Below are 22,744 nucleotides of genomic sequence, written 5' to 3'. Positions count from 1 at the left end.
GTCTGCCTCCAGCTTTTTTAGATTCCACTTATAAGTGATATCATACAGTATTTGTCCTTCTAACTTAATTTTTTGCAAAGCAATTCTTGATGTAGATATATTATTATCCCATTTTATTTATTTATTTTAAAGGTTTATCCATTTGTTTTTAAAGAGGGGGAAGGGGTGGAGGGAGAGAGAGAGAGGCAGACTCCCTGCTGAGTGTGGAGCCTGACATGGGGCTCCATCTCAGGACCCCGAGATCATGACTTGAGCGGAAACCAAGTTAGTTGCTCAATTGACTGAGCCACCCAGGTGCCCCAACCCATTTTCATACAAAAAAACCCCCCTGAATCACAGATATATAAACTATAGTAAAAGAAAAGGAAAAAAAGACTTTACTGATATGAAAATTGTATTAATAATCACAACAAAACTTCATCTTATAAAATGACTGTTAGTCATTTCATAACTTTTAATACATTTTGTCTTCTCATACTCAAGGGGAAACTATTAAGTCAAGGATGAAATTATTGGCCATGCAAAATGGGGACCAGGATAGTGTGCCATCCAATAATTAATTATAGCATGAGATTATATATCTATGTCTCTATCTTTATCATCTCTATCTGTATCTCTATCCATCTCCTTCTCCATCTGACTCTTCTTTGGAGTCAGACTATCTGTGTCTATATATTGCATCTAGTAATTAGTAAGTATGTGACTTTTCTGTTTCTATTTCTTCATTTGTAAAAATAAAAAGAAGTAAAAGAAGATAAAGAATTAGGAAGAAGAGGAAGATGACAAGGAAAAGAAGAAGAAAATTATAAGATAGGCCTTAAAGCAATGATTCTTAGTTGGAGTTGATTTTTTTCCTCCAGAGAACATTTGACAAAGACTGAAGACTTTTGTGTTGTCACAACTGCTATGGAGATGTACTACTGGCCACCAGAGGGTAGAACCCAGGCATCATCTGAAACAGTCTATAATTCTCAAGATAGCACCCTACAGCAAAGAATTATCTGGTTCAAAATGTGAATAATATCGAGGTTAAGAAACCCTGATTTAAGGGGACATGTTATGAGGATTAAATGAAGTTAACGCATGTAAAAAAAAAAAAAATTCTAGTGGCTCACTGAAGCCACTTCATACCAGCTTCTGAGAGCAGATTTTTCATGTCTCTGCCCAACAGCTATTGAGTGACATTTCATTGGCAGGTTGAATTGGCCATACTGGGAGCGTTTATACCACAATAATTGACAAACTGCAAATCAGAACCCTTTTTCACCTGACCCCTGGTCCCAGATAGCTTGTTGTTAAATATTTTCCAGCCACCATTGATTAGCCACTTGTTAACATACTGCAACCACTGCCTAAATGTTAGTTGTTATTACAATTATTAAGCACTCTCAATTCATCTGGGAAAACCACTCTAGATTTTATTCTTCCCTTTCCTCATTTTATATCAATTTCTCAGGTTCATAAGAGCTGGCAATAAACTTCTAAGTGTCCCAAGTTGTAACCTCTCCCTCCTCTATCTTTCACACTTCAGCCATATTATTATGGAATGAAAATTTAACCCTGCTATTCCCATATTTAATATTCTTTGATGCCTTGCCATTTCTCATGGTATAAATCTGAACTCCTAAAACACACACACACACATACACACACACATATACACACAACTGAACTCCTTAGTGTAGCATTGTGGGCCCTTCAACCTCACTCCAGAGTGCCCTGCAAGTTACAGACTTTCTATTTGGATATCTATACTGATATCTATTCTATTGCTCTTGTTACATTATACTTTCCCTTCCCCCTGTCAAACTAAGCTATTACCCCTTAGCTTTCAAAATTCAAAAGCCGAGCATTTGACTTTTTTTGATCTGAGCAGTCATACTTTATCGGAGAGACATGAGCATAAGGTGTTCCAAATGCTTACCCCTAAAAAGAGGAAGGTCATAACAATTAATATATCAAAATTGGTTACCTTGTTTGTAACAATTTGAACATCTTTACATTCTAAACTCTACAATGTGAGTATCTCTATTATATGTTATATATATAGTTTACATTATTCAAACTGTCCAGTACATTCCAGAAGTCCAATAAATGTTAAGTATAATAGTAAACTATTGTAGAAAGAACAATACTGGACAGTTTCTTCATATGAAGCTCAAAATTGTTTGGAACAAATTCCATTTAAACTACAGCATTATTATAAAATCTAAATATAAGTATGAGTTAACATACAATTTATTTTGAGCAACATTCAACAGAAAACAAAGGAAAACATGCCCACCAAAACATTTATAAATGTCATGCCTTATGAATTCCCAGCCATATACATAAGAATACAAAATGCAAGATAGACTCTAAAAAGTATTTTCCACAGCAGCATTCCACTACTTAAAATTGCTAATACTAAGCTAAGCAGAGGAAGTCATGTATACCATTTCTAGTAAATATATAATGCTTCTCCTTTGTAGAATATTTTTAGATTTAACCTTTTTAACCAAACATATCACAGTCAGAAATACAATGGGATCTGTGCCCTGATTGATAACATAATTGTAAGAACTTAATGAAGTGGCTATCACATGAGAAAGATATACCAAAAGCTTGCACTAACACCAATAAGGAGTTCATACTTTTCAATCATCAAATATTTATTGAGCATCATAAAATTTCAGGGTAGAAGAATGAATAATATATGGCCTCTGCCCTTGAGGATATCAAAGGCTACAAAAAAGATGGTAGGTAAACTAATCACAGCAACTTGGTATGATGAATGTTATTAAAAGAAGGTAAAATATGTAGCACCTTAGGGCAGGGGAAAACTTCTTTAACAGAAAATTCTATGATTAACAGATTGGTACATTTGATTATATTATTTTTTAAAACCATATGGGTATCAAAAGACAACCTTAAGTGGTGCCTGTGTGGCTTAGTCGGTTAAGTGGCTGCCTTCGGCTCAGGTCACGATCCCAGGGTCCTGGGATCGAGCCCCACATCAGGCTCCCTGCTCAGTGAGGAGCCTGCTTCTCCCTCTCCCACTCCCCCTGCTTGTGTTCTTGTGTTCCATCTCTCGCTGTCTCTCTGTCAAATAAATAAATAAATAAATAAATAAATAAATAAATAAAATCTTTAAAAAAAAAAGACAACACTTAAAATGATAGTCAATGGCTTGGAGAAAATACTTCCAGAGCATGTACAATATTAATGTAAGAATAGATTTTTAAAATATTAAGAAAAAGAGGGGTGCCTGGGTGGCTCAGTCAGTTAAGTATCTGCCTTCAGTTCAGGTCATGATCCCAGGGTCTTCAGCGGGGAGTCTGCTTCTCCCTCTCCTCCCCACTCAAGCACTCTCTTGCTATCTCTGTCTCTCTCAAATAAATAAATAAAATCTTGAAAAAATATATTAAGAAAAAGAAAAATAATACAGTAAAAACTGGAAGAAAATGAATGAGGAGTTTACAGAGAAAAAAACACAAGTGACCAAGAGGATATGATGTTAGTGAACAATAAATGAAAAGCACAGTGAGATACTATGTCACATCCCATTAAATTATGAAAATGTGGGCGCCTGGGTGGCTCAGTTGGTTAAGCGACTGCCTTCAGCTCAGGTCATGATCCTGGAGTCCCGGGATCGAGTCCCGCATCGGGCTCCCTGCTCAGCAGGGAGTCTGCTTCTCCCTCTGACCCTCTTCCCTCTCGTGCTCTCTGTCTCTCATTCTCTCTCTCTCAAATAAATAAATAAATAAATAAAATCTTTAAAAAAAAAAATAAATTATGAAAATGTAAAACATTTAGCAATACCAAATGATGATAAACATATAAAGCCATAGGAACTTCTATGAAATATTATTAAGTATAATTGGAATACCACCTTGGAAAACAATTTGGTAATATTTAAAAATTAAGGTAACATATGTACATCCTAGATCCTAGCAATTCCCCTTCTTGGTACATAGCCTACAGAAAAGACCTCACATATATGTACAAGCATATTGGAGCAATATTTTTTGTAATAGCAAAAAAATGAGAAATATCCAAAATGTCTCTTATTAGGATAATAATAAAATAAATTACGTGTGGGCCATGCAAGGATACTGTAAGTTTCCTCATGAATACCACAAATATCTTCAACCCCTTTCACAAAAAAGCCAGTTGTAGAGGAAAGAGCACACGCACATACACATACATATGTAAAGAGATAACACATATATAGAGATAATATTAATACAAAGCTTTAAAATATGAAAATAATATATATTGTTAGTATATACTCTTATGGATATACAGATATAGTAAAGACATAAAAATATGTACAAGAATAAAAAATAACAATATTAAGATAGTATGTCTGAGAAAAAAGTGGCTTCTATTGTATCGATAATATTTTGTTTCTTAAAATGAGTTGTGAGGTAATGGGATTCTCATAGTATTATTTAGGCTTTTTGAATATCAGAAATATTTAACAGCACATGTTAAGTGCCAATAAAGCAGTGAGAGCACAAGGGAGAATATAACAAATTTGTTTGGAAAAGCAAAAGGACTTCACACACTGTGATTTGGGGCATATATGTTAAAGAATAAATAAGAGTTATTCTAGAATGGAATGGAAGAATACTGATAGAAAAGCACTGGCCACAAGAAGAGAGAGTTAGTGAACAGTGAGAAGCACAAAAGAATGTGAAATGTTTAGGAACCAATGAATAAAAGCTTCACTGGACCACTCACCTAAAAGCCCTGAAACAGGCAACAATGGTTAAGGGTGAAACTTGACAAGAAAGTTGAAAACAGTGATAAAGGCATATTTTCAACACTCAGCCCTTGATGGAATAATTCAGTCTGCATAAGGGACAACATGGAATGGTAAAAAAGGATCTTGTAGAGATGGTGGGAGATAAAATTCAGCATGAAAAAGACATAGAAGCTTTATCTTTTACGGGAAAATATGGGGAAATGAAAAGCGAATAATGTATCTTCTAATTCCAGCATAGTTAACACACAGTGTTCCATTAATTTCAGGTATACAATATAGTGATTTGACAACTCTAAACATTACCCAGGGCTCATGAAAATAAGCGTACCCTTAATCCCTTACCTATTTCACCCATCCCCCCACCCACCTCCCCTCTGGTAACCATCAGTTTGTTCTCTATAGGTAAGAGTCTGTTTTTTAGTTTGTCTTTTTTTCTTTGTTCGTTTTGTTTCTTAAATTCCACAAATGAGTGAAATCATATGGCACTTGTCTTTCTCTGACTGACTTATTTCACTTAGCATTATACCCTCTGTGTATATATACACCATATCTTCTTTATCCATTTATCTATCAATGGACACATGTGTTGTTTCCATAATTCACCTATAGTAAATAATGCTGAAATAAACATAGGGGTACATATAGCTTTTTGAAATAGTGTTTTGTGTTCTTTGGGTAAATTCCAGTAGTGGAATTACTAAATCATATGGTAGTTCTTTTTTTTAATTTTTGGGGCGCCTTGCTACTGTTTTCCAGAGTAGCTGCACCAGTTTGCATTCCCACCAACAGTGCACAAAGTTTCCTTTTTCTCCACATCCTCACCAACACTTGTTATTTCTTGTGGTTTTGATTTTAGTCATTCTGACAGGTGTGAGGTGGTATCCCTTTGTGGCTTTGATTTGCATTTCCCTAATGATGAGTGCTGGTGAGCATCTTTTCATGTGTCTGTTGGCCATCTGTATGTCTTCTCTGGAGAAATGTCTGTTCATGCTTTCTGCCCATTTTTTATTGGATTATTTGTTTTTTGGGTGTTGGGATGTATAAATTCTTTATGTATTTTGGATACTAACCCTTTATCAGATACATCATTTACAAATATCTTCTCATATTCATTAGGTTGTCTTTATGTTTGTTGATTGTTCCCTTTGCTGTGCAGAAATTTTTTATTTTGATGTAGTCCCAATAGTTTATTTTTATTTTATTCCTGTCTCACATTTAGGTCTTTATTCCATTTTGAGTTTATTTTTGTGTACAGTATAAGAAAGTGATTCATTTTCATTCTTTTGCATGTAGCTGTCCAGTTTGCTCAGCACCATTTGTTGAAAAAAACATCTTTTCCCATTGCATATCCTTCCCTCCTTTGTCAAAGATTCATTGACCATATAATCATGAGTTTGTTTCTGGGGTCTCTATTCTATTCCATCAATCTATGTGTCTGTTTTTGTGCCAGTAGATTACTGTTTATATTACTCAAACTTTGTAGTATATCTTCATGGGATTGTGGTAGCTCCAGCTTTGTTCTTTTTCATGATTCCTTTGGCTATTCAGGGTCTCCTGAAGTTCCATACAAATTTTAGGATTATTTGTTCTAGTTCTGTGAAAAATGCTGCTGGTATTTTGATAGGGATTGTATTAAATCTGTAGATCTGTAGATTGCTTTGGGTAGTATGGACATCTGAATAATATTTGTTCTACCAATCCATGAACATGGAATATTTTTCTGTTTGTTTGTGTCATCTTCAATTTCTTTCATCAGTGTTTTATAATTTTCAGAATACATGTCTTTCACTTCCTTGGTTAAGTTTATTCCTAGGTAATTTATTATTTGGTCCAATTATAAATGAGATTGTTTTCTTAATTTCTCTTTCTGCTCCATCATTTAGTGTATCCAAATGCAGTGGATTTCTGTACAGTGATTTTGTAATCCTGAAACCTTACTGAATTCATTTATCAAGTCCAGTAGATTTTTGGTGGAGACTTAAGGTTTTCTGTATATAGTATTATGTCATCTGCAAATTATGGGAATTCACAGTGCCTGGATAAACAAAATCTGACTTGTATATGCCTCCCTGGATGGGACTAATTGAAAAGCAAAGGAGTTCCCAGAACGCTGGGCCTCCTTTGAAGTTTCTTGGCTGAAAGAGGCCAGATTCTTACTGCGACTCAAGGTTCTCATTTAGGAAGTAAATGTTTAAATTTTGAAGAAAAACAGGCACCTGTGGTGGTCACGTACTTCACGAACTCCTTGCCTCCTTGACCTTATCACATGCTCCCCCATATATTATTGTCCTGACCATTAAGGTTACACTTTCCTCCTTGCTTTGCGCTTGCACTTGGTGTATTGATATGACCCCAGTAAAAGTGGAGACAAAGCTTGGCTCAAGGCCTTTTGCCACTGGAGCGTCTGGTCCCCGGGCCTCTCCTTTCTCTTACTAAGGTGTTTGGTGCCATCTTTTCATTTGCTGTCTCAGGGTTTGCTGGCCAAACCCAGCAGCAAATAGTGAAAGTTTACTTCTTCCTTACCAATTTGGATGTCTTTTATTTCAAAGAGCTAATATTTTAAGTTTAGTTTCAGGATGCTTAGAAGCTATATGGGGAAGACTGTGAATTTGATGGCATCATTAGTTGTATCCGTTGCCATACACTTAATTGTACAAGGGCATCATAATTTAGCAATTAAGATGATGAACTCTGAAGCCAGACTTCCTGGATTTGAATTCTAGTTCTGCAATTTGATGCAGAGTAATCTTAGACAAACTACTTAATCTGTGTCCTGATTTATTTATCTGTAAAATGAGGATGATAACATTGCCTACTGTATAGGATTGTGAAGAGGATTAAATGAGTTAATGCATGTAAAATACTGAGACTTTTTCCTAGGAAATGATAAACATCAAAACAAAATTAGCTCTAATGTAGGTGCCTGTCTTATTGTAATATCTATAGGAGATACAGTTCCATAGATGCCCTTTTTGGATTTCAGAAAAATTATTCCTTTATTGTTACCAGCTGGGAAAATAAACAATAGGTGCCCTTGACTATAGGACCTATAGAATAAACTTTCTCTAAATTCAGATAGGGACTTTTTATCAACCAACTTTTATTTATTATTTATTTATTTATTTAATAGATTTTATTTATTTACTTGACAGAGAGAGAGAGAGAGAGAGAGCACCAGTTGGGGGTGAGAGAGGCTTTTCGCGGAGCAGGGACCCTGACGTGGGGCTCGATCCTAGGACTCTGGGATCAGGACCAGTGCTGAAGGCTGCCTCTTTACCAACTGAGCCACTCAGGTGCCCCAACCAGCCAACTTTTAAAAAATGAATTGGTTTCCCTCCCCGCCCCCCATGCTCTCTCTCTCTCTATCTCAATCTCTCAAATAAGTAAACAAAAATCTTAAAAAAAAAAAAAAAATGAATCGGTTTGGAGTGCCTGGGTGGCTCAGTTGTTAAGTGTCTGCCTTCCGCTCAGGTGATGATCCCAGAGTCCAGGGATCGAGCCCTGCGTCGGGCTCCCTGCTTGGCGGGAAGCCTGCTTCTCCCTCTCCCACTCCCCCTGCTTGTGTTCCTGCTCTCACTGTGTCTGTCTGTCAAATAAATAAATAAAATCTTAATTTTTTTTAAAAAAATTGAATCGGTTTGATATTTGTGTTTGTTTTTGTTTTGTTTTACATTTTTATTTAGTGTATATTTTGAGTTTGGACCCATCATTTTATTTACTTCTCCTATGTATTTTTTAATGAACTTTTTATTTTATTTTTAAAGATTGTGTTTATTTATTTGTCAGAGAGAGAGAGAGAGATAGCATAAACAGAGGAAGTGGCAGGCAGAGGGAGAAGCAGGGTCCCCGCTGAGCAAGGACCCCAAGGTGGGAATAGATCCCAGGACCCTGGGATCATGAACTGAGTCGAAGGCAGACGCTTAACTGACTGAGCCACCCAGGTGTCCCAACAAACTTTTTATTTTAGAATAATTTTATTTTTGATTTGCATTTCCCTGATGATTAGTTTTTTGGCAAAAAAAAATTGCCACCCTATTTTATTTTTACAAAAATATTGCAAAAATAGTACAGAGAATTCCATGTACCCCATACCCAGTTTCCCTTAATGTTAACATCTTCCATTACCATGATACAGTTGTCAAAACAAAGAAACCTACATTGATACTATTCACTTAACTTAGGACTTTATTTAGATCTCAAACATTTTTCCATTAAAACTTTCTTTCTCTTTCAACATCCTATCCAGGTTACTACACTGCATAAAGTTGGCAGGTATCTTTTGTCTCCTGTGGTTTCTGACAATTTTTCAATCTTTCATTATTTATCATGACCTTGACATTTTTAAAGAGTCACAGTATTTGTCCTTCTCCGCCTGGCTTATTTCACTTAACATAATGTTTTCAAGGTTCATCCATGTATCAGAATTTTATTCCTCTTTGTGACTGAATGAGATTCCATGGTATGTGTATGCCATATTTTGTTTATTTATTCATCTCTTAATTGATTTTTAGATTATTTCCAGATTTTGTCTATTATGAGTAATGCTGCAATGAACATTGGCAAGCATCTGTTTGAATTCTGCTTTCAATTCTTTGGGGGTATATATTAGAAATAGAAATTTTCGAATTATATGGTAATTCTGAGAGAGAGAGAGTTTCATTATAAGGAATTGGCTTAGGTGATTGGTAGAAGCTGAAAAGTCCAAAATCTGCAGGGTAGACTGGCAGGCTGGAAAAGCCCAGGGAAAAGGTGATGATGCAATTTACATCCAAAGGCAGTCTCCTGGCAGAATTCCTTCTTCAGTAGAGGTCATCTCTTTTCTGCTAAGGCCTTTAACCAACTGAATGGAGCCCAACCAAATTACTCAAAGTCTTCTGATTTAAATGTCAATCTCACCTAAAAAATACTGTCACAAAAACATCTAGAATAATGTTTGATCAAATATCTGGATGACATGGTATAGTCATTTTGACAGAGAAAATTAGTCATTACACCCAATAATTCAGCTTTTGGACCAGTAATTGCAACATAACTCATGTACATTTATTTTAGTACTATATAAATTTGGTTGACTACTCAGATGTTTTCCAGGAAATAGCAATGTAGTATTTATCTGTGATGCACTGTAAACAATTTGAAAGAAACCAAATGCATGGTTTAGCAGCTATCCAAAAGTAGAACATTCCTATAAAAGCCTTTGTAACCTGAAATTGTGTAAAGTGAAGAAGCAATCATCATTAATTTATATGGAAAATTTTTTGAGCATTCCCAGACCCCAAAAATAACTTCTCTTGGGCTTTTCTGATACCTTAGGACATATCTTACTAAAGGATGCACAAAGTAAATCAAGATAAAGGACAGATGCTCACCAACACAGTTCAAAGCTATGGTGGCTTGATGCTGAGGTACTGAATGTAGCTCCTGGGGAAGGAATTTGGCGGGGCCACTCACTGCTCAGGGTGCATGCTGCAAATGCTGAATGCTATTTTTGCCTTTTGCCTTTTTTCATAAAAGCGAAAATCCTCTTCAGATTTCTTTCAGTTAGCAAAAAAAGGTCTTTCATAAATGTGAAGTGACCTAAAGCAGATTTTCAAAAAGCAGGGATACCTATAGGTTTTTGTTTCAGTACTTTAATCAAACATGTTTCAAGCCTGAAAGATCTCATTTTGTCTGTAATTTCTATGAAAATTCAATTTATAAAAGTAAGATGTTAATTATACAACTTATTTTAATCTGTAGCACTTGGGATATAGCTAATATAGTTGATCTTCTGACTTTTAACATTAACCCAATATAGGTAATCTCAGTGTAGTGCACTCTATTATGTCATTGTCTCAGAACGAGTTAATTCTTTAAAACATATCATTTCTGTAACTATTTTTCTAATATTCATGCTCCCATGCTATGCTGGAATTTAGAAGAAATGATAGGAATTTAGAAGAAATGGTATGGCCAATTTTTGTCGGCGTACCTATTTATTATACTCCCTCAAATAAATAATCTATATTTCTTTCATGGCAGAAAGAAAACTGAGGGGCAACCGGGTGGCTCAGTCAGCTAAGTATCTGCCTTTGGCTCAGGTCATGATTCCAGGGTCCTGGGATGGAAGCCTGGGTCGCTGAGGTCAACTCCCGGCTCAGCAGGGAGTCTGCCTCTCCCTCTCCCTCTGCCTCTCCCCCTGCTCATGTACACACACTCTCTCTCTCCCTCCCTTTCTCTTTCTCCCTCTCTCTCAAATAAATAAAACCTTGGGAAAAAAACGGAATCAGAAAACGAGACGTGGATTCTACATATGGCTCAGAAGCCAAAATAAGTGTGACTTTAGAGAAGTAGTTTAATCCCTTGGGGCATAAATATCCTTATTTGTCCAATGATAGAAAGGATTAGCCTAAATTTTGATAAACATAAATATCAAAACATTATTTAAATATTTTTAAATCAATCAAAATGAGATCATAGAAATCAAAGGATTTATTACTGTAGTAGGAAAATGTACTTTGGTATATTAACACAATATGTTTTATGCTTTTGGTAATTCCCTTCTGCCCCATAGCCCTTTCCCCAGCCAATCTATCATTGTGTGTAGGATGAAATGCTGCCTTAGGAAAGCAGAAAAAAATGATTCTGAGTATAAAGTGCATGTGCTTTCATGTTGTTACATCCTGCAATTTGGGGTTTTAATCCTTGAGGGAAGCTGAGCATAAATTATATTTCATAAAATACTATGAATTTGCGAGAATGCCTGATGAAGTAAGAACTGGGCTTTTACCTTTCTCTGATACCATGCTGGATATTTTCCTCTTGCCTCTCCAGATGTATTCTTCACCTTCTCTGTGCTCTGTGTCCCAGAAGTCTGCACACTATTGACAGTATCAGTTACCTCCCTGCCCTCTGGCAGAATATCAGAGTTGAAAAAGAGAGTACAGTCGGGGGATGTATTCCCCACTTCCGTAGAGCTCTCTTGCCATTGATTACCTTTGGTTGTCTGTGTCCCTTCTCTCAAGGCCACAGCTCCTGGACTTTCTATTAGTTACCCTTTACATGCAGTTACTTTTTCCTGTTTCCAAAAACTGTTAACTTCTTGGTTTCTCTGAGCAAGGGCTGCTAATATTTTATCATTGTTTCTAGTTCTGGAGAATAACAACATCCTGTATTAGCTGAATCAACCATCATTTGAAAATAGTCTCTTCATTAAACTCTCCTTAATTGCTCCATTTGAATGTGCTATCTTTTCCTGCCCGAACACTGACACAGTCCCAAATAATTTAAATATTTATAGATTATTGTTGGAAGGTAGAAGGGAAGAAATAATCTAGGTATGAGTGTACATTGGATTTTACCCAAATAAATCCAACCTCTGCCTTTGTGCTGCTTTAATTGCAGCACCCTGAAATTGGCCTGCACTGTTTGCTAATTTACCTGCAGGACACTGAACCCTGATCAAGGCAAGAAGCATACTGATTAATAGCGTTGCTTGGTAGCCATAGGTTTGTGGAGTTCGGAGTTTGTGTTGGATAGTCAGCATTTTTTTTGGTAAGAGTGAGATTGATGGTTTGTACCTGGCCTCCATGAGATCTCTGGAGCCATTTACCATTGGGGCTGACTAGGTAGAATATGCCTACATGACTGTCAGAAGCCTCAGCTGAGTTCCTATTTTGGGCTCTGGTTCTGAGGTATTTTGTGTACATATAAATAATGGTCCTGATCCATGAGGGAACATGTCTGGGACAGCCCTACAGAAAGAGGACAATTGTAGCTCACCCCTGGCTTCTTTGGACACCTTCTTATGAGGCAGGTATATATGTCTGTGGTGTATGTATTCTTACTTTAATGCTATTGTTGTACTGTATCCTTCCCCTGCAGGGACTGTACGTGTGTAAGTATTTTTATTTGGGGTGTATGAGTGTTCTTTAGCAATCAAACCCTTCTAACCAACACTGTTAATATAGTGTCACTTTCTATATGTGCCCTAAGGAGTTGCAAGCTTCATTGCATTTACTGGCATCCAGTAGGGTGCACAAGTGGGAGATCAGAGACAGGAGCAAGAGCTCTTTAGTTGCAGGGGCCTGAGAAAGCTTCATTAGGATTTTTGTGCCCAAGTACATAAACTTCTATGAGTACGTCTCTGTTTCAGGTTTGCCCAAGAAAGGTAGACATGGTGTTGACAACCAAGTCTAGAGAAGTCTTGTGATTAGGAGAAGGGCCAGCAACACTGCAAGCCCTGTGAGACTTGATAAGGACAGAAATGACTCATCCAGGGCCAGTGGGGCGACATGACTGCCCCCAAGCAAACCATAAGCTCACCTTCCCTGTGGGTTACTGCCTAAGCTCCAGATCGTGGGACCTAATGGGAGTGAAGGAGACCTATTTGGAGCGGGAAAAAACATATAATGGATTAAGATTTTCATTATTGGTTATGTATGTTTTTCTATCATATAATGTAATAAAGCTAATTTTATAAATTAAGTTCATTAATAGAAAAGTTAAGTTACATTTTTAATACCTGAGGCTCTAGCTTGAGATTGATATCTGTTTAAAATATTGACTTTTTTTTTCCTTCCAGGACACACAGAACATTCATAAATTAACAACCTCCAGAGAATCTTATGCAGTAAACCACATTTAACAAATATTTTTTGAATATGTGGTAGGAAATGAATAATATTATGAACAAAATAAAGAGTCTTGTTGAAAATAGCCTGACAACCAAATAATCACAAATACATGTAAAATTTATTAGTTAATAAATTATAACTAATAAATTATGAATACAAAAATGTGGTCTAGGTATCTATTTAAAACATGGTCAGGCCTTATATTGGAGGGGTGGGCCAAAGAAGGTGTCTCTGTTGAAAACCAATTTGTATAAAATGTGAAAGATCAAAAAAGATAAATAGCGAAATTTGAGTGTAGTAAGATAAGAGGGAGATCTGAGGGGGAAAAAAGCAGGATAAATATTCAGTGAGTTAAAATAAGGGTATTGCCAAATATCTCTGAAAAGAAATCCCCCTCCTATCTCACCTGTCCCTGAAATTCTCTGCCCTGAAGAGGGTGTGTGTGCCTGTGTGTGTGTTTGTAAATGTGTGTTTCAAAAGCAACTGCAATAACAATTGATTTTATTAACAAGAGTGAAAGATAATTTTTTTAAGACTTTGACTTTAGCCAAAGATCATAAACTCAAGTTCTTCTATGGTCAAATAAAATAACTTAAATCATACTAGAAAATGATGGACTGGAGAGCTCATGCTCATCCTGAGTGGGTAGTTACTAATATTAATAATAGTATTTTTGAGTATTCATTCCAGGCTAAGGATGATACCAAGTATTGTGCTAGTAACAGTGATAAAAATTATAACAGCACCAGAAGGCAGATAATATTATTGTCCCTTCTTTACTTTCCAGAAACTGACTCTGATAGTTATTCATTCAGTTTTTAGAAGTATTGATCTCCCATAGTGAAATATATGATATCTCCACATATGTTTATATTTTTTGTGCTATGAAAGCTCTGAGGTATTTACTTTTAATAAATAAGGTGAGGAGTGACTCTGTGTGGTATCCATGTTGTTTCTTGCCAGTGTGCAAATGCTGCTTTCCCCTTTTGTAGGAGAAACCTGACTCATTCATGTATGCTTTCCTCATGATCTCAGCCCATGTACCTCAGGGGAAACTGATTGATTGGTTCTACTCTAATCCTTGTAAACCCATTTTCCCTTGCCAGTAACCGACTTACAAAAGAGCAGGCCTAAGCAAATTTGATCAATTAACCTGAGAACAATTTGGTAGAGGGTTCCTGGAAAAAAGCTTCCTTACTATTAAAATACAGCCTGAGGAAGACAGACTTCCTTGCTCACATCTATGCTTCAGAAAGTATAGCCCAAGTGGCTGCCACAACTATAAGGGGTTCAGTCTCAGGATGAGGCAAACATGCTGGGGGCAGGGCAAAATCAGGAAATAACTTGGTCATTTGAGCAAAACTTACTGTCCTTGAATCAATTATCTATCTGCATTCTTTTTAAGACTGTTTCGGTGAATTGGTGAGCATCTGTGTATATGTTTTAAGCAAGTTTTAATTTTAATTTATTTCATTTGTTTAATTAACATATTAGTAACATATGCAAACTTAAATGATAAAGAAGCAGTGTTTAGTAGAGAATCTTTAAGTATACAGGAAAGGAAGGGGGATTTTAGGAAGATGGAAAGGATGGAATAGAAAGAAAAATATGACAAGGGGTCTAGCACCAAAGAGATTTCAGTATTAGTGAAGCAGAGTTAAAGTAAGGGTTGAGATAGTTTAAAATTTTGAATCCTAAGGAAAATTATTATATTTACTATTATAAATATACATATGCTTAAAGAACCGTAGATTTTCTAACATGGAGCTTGATGAGATGAGTAAGGAACACAGTGAAATTGAAAGAGTCATAGCAGTTGTGAAAATAAAAAAGGGAAATATGCATAAATGCCTATAAACAAACACAGCACTAAATATTTTATGAGGACGCATATATATCCAATTCAATAGAATTCAAATATACTGGAGTATGTGTTTGGTGAAAGAGAAAAATGGTACTAGAGGTCAGGGATAATGTGGAAAAAATGAAATGATTTAAGTTTCCACGAATTTATACTGATGGTGTATAATAAATTAAGGAACATGGCTAACTCAAGTCCCTGTATCTAAAGTCTAAAACAAAACAAAACCAAGCCAGTGTTTATGTACATATATGAATAACCAAAGGAAAATTAAACATAATATTAAGAAAAATTTATAGCTTCTCAGTCCTTGTCAAATAGTCAAAATAGACATAGATATAGGTATAGGATAGTATACCAAACAAAAAATATATAATTAATAAGCCTGACTTAAATTTTTTTATTGTTTTTTTCCCCAAAATTCATTAGTAGTTGTAGACAAAATACTTCTACTAGAAAAAAAAATGAATTCAAAATCCTTTGAATAACAGAGTTAGACATTAGAGGAGAAAATTCCAGATACTCTGGAAAACTGGTCACTACAAGATGAAATCAAAGGCACTGTGCTAATTCTCCATACCTCTTGCACCAGAAATGCAAAAGGAGTTGGATTACGATATTTTTCTGATAAGATCAGGGTAGGGATAATAGCCTAAGCATATCTTGACATTGAAATATTTCCAATATCTGCACACTAATTATTCTTTTCTTTATTTCATATTTCATAGATAACACAAAAGAGATGTATAAGCCAATTTCAAAGACTTAGAAAAGTATGGAATAATCAAAGTTCTACAATTCCAAGGTGGATAATTTCATAATTGATATGTTCATCTTCTGAAATTTCTTAGTGATGTTTTCAAATCTATTAGATTTCCTTGATATTTTCCATTGCATTAGTCTTATTTATACTTCTTTTCTTCCCAGCTTTATTGAGGTATAATTCACAAATAAAAATTATATATTTTGATGTATATAGATTGTGAAATGATTGCCACAATTAAGCTAATTAACATATCTATCACCTCGCATAGTTACCAATCATTTTGTATGTTTGTAGTGAGAACACTTGAGATCTACACTCCTAGCAAATTTCAGGTATAGAGTTATTAACTATAGTCACTGTTCTGTACATTACATCTTCAGAACTTATTCATCTTATAACTGAAAAATTTGTACCCTCTGACCAACATCTCCTGTTTTCTCCCACCCTACAGTCCCAGTAACCACCATTCTACTCCATGAATTGAACTATTTTTTTATAAGTGAAATCATGTGGCATTTGTCTTTCTGTGTCTAGCTTATTTAACGTGAGGATAATGTCTTCCAGTTTCATCCATGTTGTTAAGGCTAGATGATACTCCATTGTGTGTGTATATACATACACACATTTATACACATACATATACATATCCCTTTTTCTCTATCCATTCATCTGTTGAAAGCCACTTGGGCTGTTTCTGTATCTTGGCTACTGTAAATACTGCATGCAATGTGCTTGAGATGTGCAAGCAGTATCACTTTGGGATAGTGACTATGTTTCCTAAGTGGAATTGTTGAATCAAACAGTAGATGCATTTTTATTTTTGAGGACCCCCATATGGCTACATCAATTACATTGCCTGCAGCAGTGTGAAAGTGTCCCTTTTTCCACCTCTTAACCAATACTTACCCTTCAACTTTTTGATAATCATTGTCCGCCAAGTGGAGGTGATAGCTCATTGCGGTTTTAATTTGCATCTCCCTGATAAATGGCCATATATTGAGCATCTTTTCATATACCTCCTAGCCCTTTGTATATTTTTAGAAAATTTAGGTTCTTGTCCATTTTTTTAAATGGATTGTTTTTCTTGTTGAGTTGTATAAGTTCCTTATATATTTTGGATACTAACCCCATAGCCAGGTTTGCAAATATTTTCTCACATCCCATAGGATGCCTTTTCATTTTGTTGATTGTTCCCTTTGCTGTGCAATCATAGTCTCACTTACCTATTTTTGCTTTTGTTGCATGTACTTTTGGTGTCAAATCCAAAAAATTACCGAGACTAATGTCAAGGAGCTTGTCCTCTATATTTTCTTCTAGAAGTTTTATGGTTTTGGGTCTTATATTTAAGTCTTTAGTCAATTTTGAGTTGATTTTTGTGTATGATATAAGATAAGGGAGCAATATCATTCTTTTGTGTGGATATCCAGTTTTCCCAACATCATTTTGAAGAGATACTATTCTTTCCCCATTGGCTATTTTTGGTATCTTTGTTGAACATTAGTTGACTATATGTAGATGGTTATTTTTCTGAGCTTTCTATTCTGTTCCATTGATTTTTGTGTCTGTTTTTTTGCCAAAACCATACTATTTTTTTGTCTTTAAAGAGACTTGATTAAGAGATGACAGAGGACAGATATTTTTGACAGTTACTTTTAAACTCTAATTATCCACATCTTTAACATTTTCAATTTCAGATCAAGGTTAAAACTGATAAATTATAAATTTCATTTTTGGTAATTTGAGTTATTCAAGTTACAAAAATAGAATGCAATTGAATTCAAATCTTTTTTCCCTAAAATTATTACTGTAGCCCATTTAATAATAATAACATCTGTGAAAATATATCTTCTTTCTAAAAGTAGTCTAATTCATTTCCTAAAATGCCATTATCATTCTTTAGCTTCTTTTCTTATTTAAATTCAATTTAATTAATATATACTGTATTATTAGTTTCAAAGGTAGAATTCAGTGATTCATCAGTTGTTCAACTTACGGTATCCTCCTTAATGCCCATCACCCAGTTACCCCATTCCCCCAACCACCTCCCCTCCAGCAGCCCTCAGTTTGTTCCCTATAGTTAAAAGTCTCTTATGATTTCTTCCCTCTCTGTTTTTGTCTTATTTTATTTTTCCTTCCCTTCCCCTAGGTTCATCTGTTTTGTTTCTTAAATTCCACATATGAGTGAAATCATATGGTATTCATCTTTCTCTGACTGACTTATTTCACTTGGCAAGATACCCTCTAGTTCTATCCACACTGTTGCAAATGGCAAGATTTCATTCTTTTTGATGACTGAGTAATATTTCATTATCTATATCACCTCTTCTTTATCCATTCATCTGTCGGTGGACATCTGGGTTCTTTCCAGATTTTGGCTATTGTGGACCTTGGTGCTATGAACAGTGGGGTACATGTGCTCCTTCAAATAGCTATGTTTGTATCCTTTGGATAAATACCTAGTAACCATACTATTTGATTACTAAAGATTTCTCATGTAGTTTGTAATCAGAAAACATGATACCTCCAGCTTTGTTATTTCTCAAGATTACTTTGGCTATTCATGGTCTTTTGTGCTTCCGTATGATTTTTAGGATTTCTTTTCTACTCCTGTGAAAAATGCCATTAAGATTTTGATAGGGATTGAATTCAGTTTATACATCACTTTGTATAGTATGGGGTAATTTCAAATAACTTGTCTTTGAAGTTGTAGATTCTTTCTTCTGCTTGATCAAATATGCTGTTGATACTCTGAATTACATTTTTTATTTTATTCATTGTATTTTTGAGCTCCAGTTTTGTTTTTTGGTCTGGTTCTTTGTTATTATACTAATTATGCTTCTTTCAATAATTATAAATGACATATCTTTCCCTCTTTAAAATACAGTTCTGTCCAATTTTTTCACTAGACATTTATCCAAATGAGTTATGGATATTTATTTACATTAATATATACCCAGTTGAAAATGCTATTTTTGAAATAATTTTTGATATGATCTCATAAAATAGATGTATTTGGTTCAGAGTTATGCATGTGTGGATTTTATTCCACACTGTAGGAAGTGTGACAACTCTTATGTTTTCAAATTAAAGGATATTCTCAGAATTAACAAGAAATTATGAAACATAATTGAAATGTACATCAATCTTACACTTTTTCAAAAGATGAAACTATGCCAGACAAAGCATTTGGTCTTAGTAATTTAATGAAGGGAAAAGTAGAATTGTATTCAGAAAAGGTTACATTTGGGGTGGAACAACAAACATGTAAAATAAATAAGTACAGTATAGTTCTCTACATGATACATTAAAAGCAGGCACAAAATGCTGAGAGCTCATATAGGAGGTAGCAGTTAATAAATATGTTCACATTTTTAAACATTCTTTCACAGGTTTAATTTCTTGCCAAGTTTAGTTCTTCCTTACAATGTGGGGAGTTTCAGTCATCAAATTAAATTATCTAGTGTCAAAACAGTTTCATTCATAGCAACATTCAATGAGTCATAAGAGTAATTTTGAAATATAGAATTGGGTGACTATTTTATTATAAACATAACCTAAAGTATGCATAAAGGTAGGTTATATATTATAGAAAATAAAATTTTAGTCAATTACAATATGTAGTCATCAACTTACTATTTTCAGAAGAGGAAAGGAGTAAGGATGAGGTTATGGTGGTTGGTGTATTATCATTGTCTCTTAGAACTAACACAAATCCTAAACATATGCCATTTCTGGAAAGCAAAACTATATGATCTAAGTTTGTAGTTTTCAGTCTAATATTTCTCAACTTCAGTGCCTTATCTTAGACTCTTTTCTTTCCACTCATTTGTCCCTATATTTGTATGTTGGAGTTGTACTAATTGGTCATGTCCTTCTTCTCTTACAAGACCTGCTAGAAGACACAACTTAAAATTAATTACTCCTTAATCTCGGGAACAAACTGAGGTTTGCTGGAGTGGTCGGGGGTGGGAGGGATGGGGTGGCTGGGTGATAGACATTGGGGAGGGTATGTGCTACGGTGAGCGCTGTGAATTGTGTAAGACTGTTGAATCACAGATCTGTACTTCTGAAACAAATAACGCAACATATTTTAAGAAAAAAGAAAAAGAAGAAGATAGCAGGAGAGGAAGAATGAAGGGGAGTAAGTCAGAGGGGGAGACGAACCAGGAGAGATGATGGACTCTGAAAAACAAACAGGTTTCTAGAGGGGAGGAGGGTAGGGGGATGGATTAGCCTGGTGATGGGTATTAAAGAGGGCACATTCTGCATGGAGCACTGGGTGTTATGAACAAACAATGAATCATGGAACACTACACCAAAACAAATGATGTAATATATGGTGATTAACATAATAATAAAAAATAAAAAAAGATAATAAAAAAATTAATTACTCTTTTATAGAATTTATAAAACCCAAATATGCATTAATACTAATCATTAAAGTCTGTAATGTGGTTAACTTTTCAGGAATATTTTCACATTCATCTTTGTAGTACATATTTACCAATGTGTATCATAAATGCTCACTATAAATGGCTGTGGCTAGTTTCAACAAATCATTTTGCGCATGGTAAGAGATGAGTAATCGTGATTAAGTTTCAGATAGTTTGAAAAAAATTTAAATAAAAATCAAATGTTATAATCCTTAGGTAGCATAACATAATATAAAAAATAACATGCTTTGGAAACCACATACTTGCATTACAATCCTAGCTGAGTAACTTAGTTAGTTCTACCATACAGACCAAGCTAGTGTCTTGAACTACTTGTCCTTTTTATGTGTATAGTTAGCATAATATTACATAACATTCACAGTAGGTCTGAGAATTATAAATCATAAGTGTGAACACATAGAATAGCATCTCTTGGGGCACCTGGGTGGCTCAGTTGTTAAGCATCTGCCTTCAGCTCAGGTCATGATCCCAGGATCCTGGGATCGAGCCCCGCATCGGGCTCCCTGCTCCTCGGGAAGCCTGCTTCTCCCACTCCCCCTGCTTGTGCTCCCTCTTTTGCTGTGTCTCTCTCTGTCAAATAAATAAATAAAATCTTTAAAAAATAAAGAAAGCATAGCATCTCTTATGGAGTAGATGCTCAAAATGGTAGCTAGTACCAGGAGAAGTATTTACAGTCAATAGTTCAGTCACCTAAAAACTGGTTAGAATAAAGCACCAATCAACCTATCTTATTGGAATTAAGATAATGACTAATTTTTTAAGACATATATACATAATATTTGTGATTGTGCACATATGAATCTTAATTGTCTCAAAACCTTATGAGAATATTCATCAAATATTAGATCATTCCAGCACAGCAAAACTACAAATAACAGACCAGTTTAGCTCCACCAGATGTTTTGTGGTTGGCCATGGGGTAATGAAAACATTAAAATATGTAATAATAGCTGATATGAAAATGTATGCTATTAATTTACAAAATTAACTTGTTTCTCTTAATTAGAGTTAAAACACTGAATTGTTCTGGAAGCATACAGATGTTTCTTTATATAACTTAAGATGCAGTTGTATAAATATCCCAAATATGAGAGACATGAGCATATGTATACACTTCTTTGAGTTCAAAGTTATTTGTCAAAAAATGTTGTATATCTTTTGGGGAAGTATAGGGGGTGGGAGAGAGAGATAAGAGAATGAGCATGTAACAGATTGAAGTGAACTGTATTTTAAATGATGAAATGAAGTAAAGTAAAATTTTAAAGAATTGAAGAAGTGATTTTTTTAAATGATGAAATGAAGCAAATAAAATTTTAAAGAATTGCAGAGAATGCATCAAAAAGATGTCACTAGGAAATTAAAATTGCATTTTAAAAAACTCTGATTTTCAGAAATCATTTTTAAAATAATCATTTTCTAAGAATTCCTTTTGTGCTGTCAGAATGAATGGAGTTAGCACTCACACTCTTACATTCAATTCCTCAGGAGCACAAATCCTTTCAAATGCAAGGGGATCCTAAAAATAGTCACTGGCCAGTAAGGATTAATCAGACTCCCCTCATGTTATCAGTTATTTATATACCATTTTCCCAACTGAGCATCCCTACTGCCATAATGGCCTGAATGCATGCAGTGCTCAGCTGCCGAGGCAAAGCTTACAAGCTGATTTTATTGCTTTAGACACATTGAACAACAGAAGAGACCATCAGCACAGGAACATTAGGATGCCAGAAGTGTGTTCCAATCATTTGCAATAGGAAATCACTCTACAAAATGAATATATATCAAACCTTGTGTATTTCCTCCCCAAAGTCTATAACACCCAATAAACTATAACAGCGGTAATGTTTATTTTCTTAACTGAATTGCAAGTGATATCTTTATTTGATATTTAAGTTAAATGATCACCATCCCCATTAATGGATATATAGTTAACCTCTTTGCTTTCTTGGTACTACTGGAATTTGGGGGCATATTGAATTATCTTCCATTGACTGAAATTAATAACTCATATCCAATATTTCAGATCCATGATACAGAATAGTACTTTTATTTTTTGGGTTGGGTCCCAGACCTTGCATATAATATTCCTATTCTTACACCATAGTAAATGAGTTTGTGTTCCCTTTGAGTCATTGAGTTAGACAGTTATTTATATCTTATTCATCTGTAATTGAAAATAAAAGGGCTTTTACACATGTGTACATACATATAGCTTAATATAGCCATTCCAGAAGCCAAAGGAAATAAAGAATCATTGTCTCTAATTTGCAGATTTGAAATTAAAGCTTTTTTTCC

Source organism: Callorhinus ursinus, unplaced genomic scaffold (assembly GCF_003265705.2).
Source record: "Callorhinus ursinus isolate GAN/ISIS: 27379988/994484 unplaced genomic scaffold, GSC_fseal_2.0 scaffold1, whole genome shotgun sequence".
In the NCBI taxonomy this organism is placed as follows: domain Eukaryota; kingdom Metazoa; phylum Chordata; class Mammalia; order Carnivora; family Otariidae; genus Callorhinus; species Callorhinus ursinus.
Note: the sequence above shows the minus strand (reverse complement) of the source record.